Source organism: Pristiophorus japonicus, chromosome 11 (assembly GCF_044704955.1).
Source record: "Pristiophorus japonicus isolate sPriJap1 chromosome 11, sPriJap1.hap1, whole genome shotgun sequence".
Taxonomy (NCBI): Eukaryota; Metazoa; Chordata; class Chondrichthyes; family Pristiophoridae; genus Pristiophorus; species Pristiophorus japonicus.
Window position 1 is genome coordinate 217,354,931 of NC_091987.1, and position 11,238 is coordinate 217,366,168.

General features: G+C 48.9%; 1 protein-coding gene and 1 pseudogene across 4 annotated transcripts in view; both read left to right on the forward strand.

The window, feature by feature from the left end:
• The window catches only part of nectin1b (nectin cell adhesion molecule 1b), a 501,691-nt gene that overhangs the window by 415,413 nt on the left and 75,040 nt on the right, over positions 1-11,238 (forward strand). The gene's annotated exons all lie outside the window — the stretch shown is intronic.
• Positions 7,892-8,092, forward strand: LOC139276565 (U2 spliceosomal RNA; annotated as a pseudogene).

An 11,238-nucleotide genomic window follows, 5' to 3' on the forward strand; every position in this document is an offset into this window, starting at 1 on the left:
GGGCACAAAATAGGGGCACTATTTCGAAGAAGAGCAGGGGAGTTCTCGCTGGTGTCAAGGGGCCAACCAACATCACTGAAACAGATGATCCAAATCTGAGATGAGAATGTGAAGGGGCGTAGTTCTGTTAGGCTGTGAGAGTCTGGGAATGGGACAGAGGCCTGTGCACAGGCTGGTCAATGAAAGCACAACAGGCAACTTACTGAAAGCCAAAACACAAACTCAAGCAGGCTGTGAATGTAGACAGGCTCATTACTGTAAGAGCCGAGCCCGAGATCTTAAAGCTTCCACAGAGGGAGATGTGGTGTGAGTTGTTGATGGGTTACGAGATGAGCTGCAAGAAAGCAGACTTCGAAATGCAAGTAACCATCAGATCCCATGAGCCTCTTACTGTAGGACAGGTGCGAGTGAGCAATCATTTCCATCCAAAGCAGGCACGGGACAACTGGACAGATTCTACCTCACAGTACAGTGAAGTCATGCTTACACAGCCTGCCTCAAGCTAAGTGTAGACACAGCAAAGGAACATAGGAACAGGAGTAGGCTATTCAGCCTGTTCCGCCATTGCAGTGTCAGCTCAGGGAGTGTTGCACTGTCGGAAGGGCAGTACTGAGGGAGCGCCGCACTGTCGGAGGGGCAGTACTGAGGGAGCGCCGCACTGTCGGAGGGGCAGTACTGAGGGAGTGCCGCACTGTTGGAGGGGCAGTACTGAGGGAGCGCCGCACTGTCGGAGGGGCAGTACTGAGGGAGTGCCGCACTGTCGGAGGGGCAGTACTGAGGGAGCGCCGCACTGTCGGAAGGGCAGTACTGAGGGAGCGCTGCACTGTCGGAAGGGCATATTGAGGGAGCGCTGCACTGTCGGAAGGGCATACTGAGGGAGCGCCGCACTGTCGGAGGGGCAGTACTGAGGGAGTGCTGCACTGTCGGAGGGGCAGTACTGAGAGAGCGCTGCATTGTCGGAGAGTCAGTGCTGAGGGAGTGCTGCACCGTCAGAGGAACAGTACTGAGGGAGTGCTGCACTGTCGGAGGGGCAGTGATGAGGGAGTGCTGCACTGTTGGAGGGTCAGGGCTGAGGGAGCGCTGCACTGTCAGAGGGGCACTATTTCGAAGAAGAGCAGGGGAGTTCTCACCGGTGTCCGAGCCAATATTTATCCCTCAATCAACATAACAAAAACAGATGATCTGGTCATTATCACATTGCTGTTTGTGGGAGCTTGCTGTGCGCATGTTGGCTGCCGAGTTTCCCACATTACAACAGTGACTACACTCCAAAAAGTACTTCATTGGCTGTGAAGTGCTTTGAGACGTCCAGTGGTCGTGAAATGCAAGTCTTTCTTTCAATTAGATTGTGGCAAAGAGAGGGTGCAGGATCTGTGCAGGTAGAATTGGGACATGAGTTCAATAACGTTACAGAAGGTGCAGGTTCCGGAGACAGCACCACCTGATGTACAGGCGGGGTGACTACCTGTCCCTGTGTGTATATAATACCAGACACAGTGAGAGCTGGGCGTAGAGCCTGAGGCAAAACGGACTTATGTAAATGAGATGTTCTTCTTTGGAAGTATAGCCTCTGGCTTCTCCTTGATGTTATAAAGAAACAGAGAGTAAAACAAGTTCGACAGGTGGAAATGAGGAGCCTCCCAGCTTGTATCCCCTGAACCCGGACACACTGCGGAACATTGCAAGCGCGTGGGTTAGGTTACGAAGGGAGATTACACACATTAATGTTGTATTCCCTGGAATTTAGAAGGTTAAGGGGTGATCTGATCAAAGTTTTCAGGATATTAAGGGGAACAGATAGGGGAGATAGAGAGAAATTATTCCCGCTGGTTGGGGAGTCAAGGAATGGGATAGGCTAAAAATTAGAGCCAGACCTTTCGGGAGAGAAATTAGGAAACACTTCTACACACACAGGGTGGGAGAAGTTTGGAACTCTCTTCCACAAATGGCGATTGATGGTGAGTCAATTGTTAATTTTAAATCTGAGATTGATGCCTTTCTGTTAACCAATGGTATGAAGGGATATGGGGCAGAAGCGGGTAGATGGAGTTAGGTCACAGATCAGCAATGATCTCATTGAATGGTGGAACAGGCTCGATGAGCCGAATGGCCTATTCCTGTCCCTATGTGTCTGTGTGTGAGTCAGAGGGTTGTAAGGAGCACATTGCAATGAATAAAATTCGGAGTTGTTTGCATCGGGTCCCAGGGGTTGCTCCTTCATTAGATCCATGAACCTGTTTTAAAAGGATCAGTAAAAATTTAGGCCTAAATGATATGTTAAATAAACAGTGGAGAAAAAGCCCGGATCCTCAGCAGCTATTTGCAGTCACCAGCCTGGCCCGCAGAGAGTCGCAAGGACAGATTGGTTGTAAATTGAGATGAATAGGATGGTGCGATGGCATTCGCAAGAAAATAACTTCATTTATAAAAAGATTCTGTTCAATTATACGTGTGTTTGCATCTCAAACCTATTATACGCAGGCTCACTCGGTAATTTTATTCCACTCAATTCTGTCACAAGGTCTCAGTGTTTATTGTTCTAACTCATTCCCACAAGTGGAAAAGAAGCAAAAGAAATGAGTGCTGGATGGAAATGCAAAAGACCAAATGCCAACTGGGGGCAGACTGACTCAGTACTGAGCTCTGACCGCAAATATTCACACAGAGAGGGACAGAGAGAGGGGGCAGAGAGAGAGCAAGAGAGAGAGCGAGGGTGAGACAGAGAGAGAGTGAGACAGAGCGAGAGACAGAGAAGAGAGAGACAGAGAGAGACAGAGACAGCGAGAAAGAGACAAAGAGACAGAGAGAAAGATAGAGATAGACAGAGAGAGTGACATAGAGACAGATAGAGAGATAGATAGACAGAGACAGAGAGAGAGAGAGGCAGAGACAGAGACAGAGAAAGAGACAGACAGCAAACAATCAGACTCTGTGTCGCCCCCCACAGGGGCAGCCCAGCAAGGGTCAGAACATCAGGAGCACAGGGGGAAACGGGGGCAAATAGGGGGGAAATTGGAGTAAAAAGAAAATTCATCAGCTCACTGAAAAGGACCAGAGGATCGAAAATGTCATAATGATTTACCAAAATGTTTTCTTCAGGTTGAGACAGTGTAAAGGGAGCTTTACTCTGCATCTAACCCCATGCTGCACCTGTCCTGGGAGTGTTTGATGGGACAGTGTAGAGGGAGCTTTACTCTGTATCTAACCGCATGCTGTACCTGCCCTGGGAGTGTTTATGGGACAGTGTAGAGGGAGCTTTACTCTGTAACTAACCTCATGCTGTACCTGCCCTGGGAGTGTTTATGGGACAGTGTAGAGGGAGCTTTACTCTGTATCTAACCCGTGCTGTAATTGCCCTGGGAGTGTTTGATGGGACAGTGTAGAGGGAGCTTTACTCTGTATCTAACCCGTGCTGTACCTGCCCTGGGAGTGTTTGATGGGACAGTGTAGAGGGAGCTTTACTCTGTATCTAACCTCATGCTGCACCTGCCCTGGGAGTGTTTATGGGACAGTGTAGAGGGAGCTTTACTCTGTATCTAACCTCATGCTGTACCTGCCCTGGGAGTGTTTATGGGACAGTGTAGAGGGAGCTTTCCTCTGTATCTAACCCCGTGCTGTACCTGCCCTGGGAGAGTTTGATGGGACAGTGTAGAGGGAGCTTTACTCTGTATCTAACCCCGTGCTGTACCTGCCCTGGGAGTGTTTGATGGGACAGTGTAGAGGGAGCTTTACTCTGTATCTAACCCCGTGCTGTACCTGCCCTGGGAGAGTTTGATGGGACAATGTAGAGGGAGCTTTACTCTGTATCTAACCCCCTGTACCTGCCCTGGGAGAGTTTGATGGGACAGTGTAGAGGGAAATATTTCTCCTCATCTCCCCCCTGACATTTTGCCAATTACTTTAACTCTGTGTCCTGTGTTTACTGACCCACCCGCCATTGGAAACAGTGTCACCCGATCTACGCTATCAAAACCACTCAAGATTTTGAACACCTCTATTAAATCACCCCTTAACCTTCCACTCCAGGGACTTGAACACAAGAAAATCTAGGCTGACACTCCAGTGCAGAACTGAGGGAGTGCTGCACTGTCAGAGGAGCCATCTTTTGGATGAGACTTTAAACCGAGGCCCCGTCTGCTCTCTCAGGTGGATGCAAAAGATCCCATGGCACTATTTCGAAGAATAGCGGGGGAGTTATCCCTGGTGTTCTGGTCAATATTTATCCCTCAATCAGCATAACAAAAAAAAACAGATTATCTGGTCATTATCACATTGCTGTGTGTGGGAGCTTGCTGTGCACAAATTGGCTGCCGTGTTTCCCACATTACAACAGTGACTACACTCCAAAAAGTACTTCATTGGCTGTAAAGTGCTTTGAGATGTCCAGAGATTGTGAAAGGCGCTATATAAATGCAAGTCTTTCCTGCTTTAACGGCTGACTGACCTGGCAAGCCATTTTACCGTCGGTGAAACCCGTTAGATCAGCGTCAGCATTCGGGTCGAAGCAGGAAGTTTCCCATCTGTGAGGGGAGCACGAAGGGCGATGATGAAAATGGACTGGACGGCAGCAGCAGCCTGGGGTCGGAGGGCAGTGCTGGCGGTCCCATGGATAGAGGTCGGAGTCAGCTCGAACCTGCTGTCACAGATAAGGGCTGCTGCAGGATTCAGAACGGCTGCAATCGAATTTCCTGTCATATTAAAATGAATTATGGTGTGTTCACTTTCCTCAATGGTGCTAAATCGTACTTTTATCTTTTAATTATCAGAAAGTTCTTTTGCTTAGCGGAAGGAAAGGGTTTATTTTGTAAGTTGAAGGTTAAAGAAGACTCGAGAGCTTTGTGTGTCTCTCAGCACAGAGCATAATCTGGGGGTACGGGAGCAGAGGGTTTCTGTTACTGGGCCAGTAATCCAGGGGCCTGGACTAATGATCCAGAGACATGAGTTCAAATCTCACCTCGGCAGCTGGGGAATTTAAATTCAGTTAATTAAATAAATTGGAATTTTTTTTAAAAAGCTAGTATCAGTAATGGTGGCCATGAAACTACCAGATTAACTTCTGCTTCACTAATGTTCCTTTAGGGAAGGAAATCTGCCGCCCTTACCCGGTCTGGCCGATATGTGACTCTAGACCCACAGCAATGTGGTTGACTCTTAACTGCCCTCTGAGATGGTGGCTCACCATCACCTTCTCGAGGGCAATAAATGCCGGCCTTGCCAGCGATGCCCACATCCAGTGAACAAAAAGAAGCTTGACCCCCGGTTGGTGTTGACTGGCTGATCTCGGTCACGGTGGAGAGCAGGCAGCTCTAACGGGCCTCACTGCCTCTTGGTTTGAGAATTGGAGGCAGCCAGGGTTCCTGCTCTTCAGCCTTAATCAGTGAGCCCTGCCAGAACGGGAGCTGACGTCCACTGAGAACACCATTGCAATCAAGTGTGATGCCTGTACAGGTGAATATCCCGCTGACAATTACTGTCTCGTGAATGAAGAACGACCTCCCTTGGTGAGGTAAAGGTTCCCATAGGACTGTTTCCCCATCAGGATCAGCACCTTCAGGGGAGGGAGAGAAAATGGGCAGCAAAAATAAAAGAAAGCTGTCCAATTGCCCGTCACCCCTCCCTATCTCTGTCACCTCCTCCAGCCCCACAACCCTCCAAAATCTCTGCCCTCCTCCAATTCTGGCCTCTTGCATAGCCCTGATTATAATCGCTCCACCATCGGTGGCCGTGCCTTCTGTTGCCTGGGCCCTAAGCTCTGGAACTCCCTCCATAAACCTCTCTTCCTCTCTTTCCTTCTTTAAGACACTCCTTAAAACCTATGTCATTGATCAAGCCTTTGGTCACCGGTCCTAATATCTCCTTAAGTGGCTCGGTGTCACATTTTGTTTGATAATCGCTCCTGTGAAGCACCTTGGGACGTTTTACTAAAGAAAGATAGACTGGGATTTATATAGCACCTTTCACGACCACTGGACATCTCAAAGCGCTTTACAGCCAATGGGATACTTTTGGAGTGTGATCATTGTTGTAATGTAGGAAACTACATTAAAGGCACGATATAAATGCAGGTGGTTGTGTTTTGCAGTTGATGCCATCTCTCAGTTCTGATCGCTGTGCACTCCCTCAATAAATGGCTCTTGTAACTATTTGTAGCTGATTCAGTCAGGGTGTAGAAGGACTGTGGCAAGTTCTGCCTCCGGCCGAAGTGATGCTGATACTTTGTGAGGGCTGTGGCCTTTGCCCACAGAGCATTGGGTGCTCAGCGATACCCCACCTGAAGGACTCCACTCAAACCGTAGCAACACTGCAAAAATGTTGGTTGCCAGATCTGTAATTATGTTGCGAGCATATTTAACGAGGATCTTTCACAGAAAGGCTCTCATTAGCAAAGAGTTGAACAGGCTCAAAGTATTGCAGTGTGTGGGAACAGGAGCGCTGGGCGCGTGTGGACCTTTTCAGTGTGGAGTGCGTTGCAGCCTCTGTGACCTGAGCTCCCATTAACGCACCACTTCTCCGCCTTATTCTCGCCCACGTTATGATCAGTCAGCCTGGGAGTTGTGGTCCGCACAGTCCCAGCACTGAACCTTGCTCAGCTCTGCCGCACGTCCACCATCCCCGATCCAGCTCTGCCACATGCCCACCATTCCCGATCCAGCTCTGCCACATGCCCACCATTCCCGATCCAGCTCCGCCACACACCCACCATTCCCGATCCAGCTCCACCACAAGCCCACCATTCCCGATCCAGCTCCGCCACACGCCCACCATTCCCGATCCAGCTCGGCCACACACCCACCATTCCCGATCCAGCTCCACCACATGCCCACCATTCCCGATCCAACTCCGCCACACGCCCACCATTCCCGACCCAGCTCTGCCACATGCCCACCATTCCCGATCCAACTCCACCACAAGCCCACCATTCCCGATCCAGCTCCACCACATGCCCACCATTCCCGATCCAACTCCGCCACACGCCCACCATTCCCGACCCAGCTCTGCCACATGCCCACCATTCCCGATCCAGCTCCGCCACACATCCACCATTCCCGATCCAGCTCCACCACACGTTCACCATTCCCGATTCAGCTCCACTATACACCCACCATTCCAGATCCAGCTCCACCACACATCCACCATTCCCAATCCGGCTCCACCACACGCCCATCATTCCCGATCCAACTCCGCCACACACCCACCATTCCTGATCCAGCTCTGCCAAATGACCACCATTCCCAATCCAGCTCTGCCACACGCCCACCATTCCCGATCCAGCTCCACTACACACCCACCATTCCCGACCCAGCTCCGCCACACGACCACCTTTCCCGATCCAGCTCCACTACACGCCCACCATTCTCAATCCAGCTCCCCTTGTCTCTGCAGCAAAGGTGCTCATATGTCTGAGCTTCAATCTCAGAGGAGACTGAGGGATGACCTGATAGAAGTCTTTAAGATTATGAAGGGGTTTTATAAGCTGTTTATTCAGGGCAAGGGTCACTCGCTATGTAACTGTACAGAGTCACTGTTTATTCAGAGTAGGGGTCACTCACTATGTAACTGTACAGAGTCACTGTTTATTCAGAGTAGGGGTCACTCACTGTAACTGTACAGAGTCACTGTTTATTCAGGGTAAGGGTCACTCACTGTAACTGTACAGAGTCACTGTTTATTCAGGGTAAGGGTCACTCACTGTGTAACTGTACAGAGTCACTGTTTATTCAGGGTAAGGGTCACTCACTAACTGTACAGAGTCACTGTTTATTCAGGGTAAGGGTCACTCACTAACTGTATAGAGTCGCTGTTTATTCAGGGTAAGGGTCACTCACTAACTGTACAGAGTCACTGTTTATTCAGGGTAAGGGTTACTCACTGTAACTGTACAGAGTCACTGTGTGCTTCTCGGCCTTTTGGCTAAGATCATGCGTAACTGACCTGACAGGGGAGTAACCATGACCCCAACGTGGTTCTCCCTGGATCAGGAAGGTGGTTCTCCTATGCTTTTTGGAAATAGGAGGTGTGTGGGGTTGCTGACCCATCCACCTCCATGGCACGAACCTGGTATTGCAGTACTTCCAGGAACGGTGCTTGGGCTCTCGGCCTTTTGGCTAAGAGCATTGGCGCAGGGTGATCCTTGATGTGTGCAAGGTGACCTCTGGCGTTTGTGATCTGACAAAGAATTGGAAAGATTGGCTACGAAAAATTTTTTTAAAAACTGTACAGAGTCACTGTGTAGATCGTGACTTTGTGCGATCATGTTAAACGGGTGATAGCAAGGCCTTTTTTACATCAGTCCCGATTTTTATTTCCAATGATTTAAATAGAACTAAAAATTGGGAGAGATGTAAGACGCTACAGGGTGTCCATGGGCTGTGGGAAGAGTGCATTTGATGGACCGAATGGTCTTTTCTTGTTCCATAATTTCTGCTGTTACTATGATAACTACTGGCTGATATTTAGAATCACTCGCTGTTTTGTGTCTGCAGTTGTGAGTGGGAAGGATGTTTGTATCCGTTTGCCAATTTACCAGATGTCTTGTTAAGTGGACTTGATGCCCTTTAATTGGGTGTATGGGTCTGTATTTGTAAACCCATTTGTGGGTGTCTGTCTCTATGAATGAAAAGAAAGATTTATACAACACTTGGACATGTCTCAGAAACAGCTCAAGGCGCTCCACATACAATGAATGACTTTGAAGTGCAGTCACTGTAGTTTCGCTGCAAATGTGAGAGGCAATTTGCACACCGCCAGCTCCCAGCCACAGCAGTGAGACGGAGGATCAGTTAGCCGGGAATTGGGAGGGGAATGTCGGTCGGGACACACTGGGAGATCTTTTGACGAGGACGGGCGATCTTTAATGGCCATGACCAACCCCAGAACACGTAGGCGGAGCCTTGCTTTAATACCTCATTCAAAGGAGGACAATCGCCCAATCCTGCACTGGAGCATCAGCCTGGATGAGGAGCTCGACTCCTGGAGTGGGGCTCCAGCCCCCAGCCTCACACAGGGGCGAGAGTGCGACCGCTGAACTCGGCTGGCAACACCGTTCCCGCTCAGCCCCGCAGCGCACAGTTGCCTGAGGATCCCACGCTGGGCGGCTTTTCAATGGGAGATTTGGCGAAAGTTAGAATGAACGGCGCAGACCGGTAAAGGGACCGAACCCTCCAAAAATGAGGGGGAGAATTGGCTGGCATAATGATGTTATTGATAGAAACGTTTAAGTTTTGTGTAAGAACTGTTCTTGTTGCTGTTACCAGCTCAGGGAAAGGTACTAAAAACTACCAGAGAGTGGAACGATGTACTTGGAAAGCAGGAAGAGATTAAAAGGAACAGAATTGACCAGGAGGCCCAGAATGGTTGGAGCAGAAATGTCAGTCCTGGACTAATCAAGTCTCTTTTAATTGTTGTATGATCAGTTACACATTCTAAATATACAGGCTTGAGACACTTGTCATAATCGCATAATAAATAGAAACAGGAGGAGGCCATTCGGTCCCTCGAGCCTGCTCCGCCATTTAATAAGATCATGGCTGTTCTGATCTTCTACCTCAACTCCACTTTCCTGCCCGATCCCCATATCCTTTGATTCCCTTAATATCCAAAAATCTATCATAGAAACATAGAAAATAGGTGCAGGAGTAGACCATTCGGCCCTTCGAGCCTACATCACCATTCAATAAGATCATGGCTGATCATTCAACCTCAGTACCCCTTTCCTGCTTTCTCTCCATACCCCTTGCTCCCTTTGGCCGTAAGGGCCATATCTAACTCCCTTTTTGAATACATCTAACGAACTGGCCTCAACAACTTTCTGCGGTAGAGAATTCCACAGGTTAACCACTCTCTGAGTGAAGAAGTTTCTCCTCATCTCGGTCCTAAATGACTTTCCCCTTATTCTTAGACTGTGACCCCTGGTTCTGGAACTCCCCAGCAACGGGAACATTCTTCCTGCCTCTAATCTGTCTAATCGCGTCAGAATTTTATGATTCTATGAGATCCCCTCTCATTCTTCTAAACTCCAGTGGATACAAGCCCAGTTGATCCAGTCTCTCCTCATATGTCAGTCCTGCCATCCCGGGAATCAATCTGGTGAACCATCGCTGTACTCCCTCAATAGCAAGAACATCCTTCCTCAGATTAGGAGACCAAAACTGAACACAATATTCCAGGTGAGGCCTCACCAAGGCTCTGTACAACTGCAGTAAGACCTCTGTCTTGAATATACTCAAAGACTGAGCCTCCACAGCCCTCTGGGGTAGAGAATTCCAGAGATTCACCACCCTCTGAGTGAAGAAATTTCTCCTCATCTCAGTCCTAAATGGCCGACCCCTTATTCTGAGACTGTGACCCCTGGTTCTAGACTCCCCAGCCCGGGGAAACATCCTCCCTGCATCTACCCTGACAATCCCTGTAAGAATATTGTATGTTTCAATGAGATCACCTCTCATTCTCGAGGAATATAGGCCCAGTCTACTCAATCGCTCCTCATCGGACAATCCCCACATCCCAGGAATCGGTCTGTTGTCACACCTGGTCAGCAAGAGATACCCTTCTGAGTTTAGCATTGAAGCAGGTTGTTGGGACAGTGTGCTGGGATTGCTGAGCAGTATGTGCTGTGCAGTACCGCACCTCACTGGGTGTGTACGTATCGTACATTTCAACAAATGTCAAGCATCACAAGATGAGTCAAGTATTTCATTCCTGATTATAATGTATGGAGTTACGGGTGTGACATAATTAGACTATTCCCAACAATTCAGTTGATTTTAGCCAATACAGAACATGCTCGAGTGTGACACATATCAAAATAGATGAATTCTTCACAGCACCAAGTTACTCGCTGTACCATACTGCCCGCTCCTACCACGTCCGCCCTCACCTCGAGGAGCACAGTCTGCTTTTCATTTGTCCAACTATTAAATCAATGCAAGGCGATGGAGGTGGTGGATTGTTCTAGATGGAATTCAATCTCGTCCTCTTCTGTCTCACTAAAGACTCCACATGTCTTCCTCCTGGCCAGTGTCACAATGTTGCTTTGCCCATGACCCATGACCCATGGGTAAGATGAAGATTTTGGATGGATGAACTGACCACCACAATGAGACCACCCCCCACCCCCCCACTCCTACCTCTTTGGGCAGGTCCAGTTCAAATTGGTGGCTTGAATGCCTTTCTCTCTGTTCACAAGCTTGGTGTCATATTTGACCCTGAAATTAGCTGTCGGCCACATATCTGCATCAT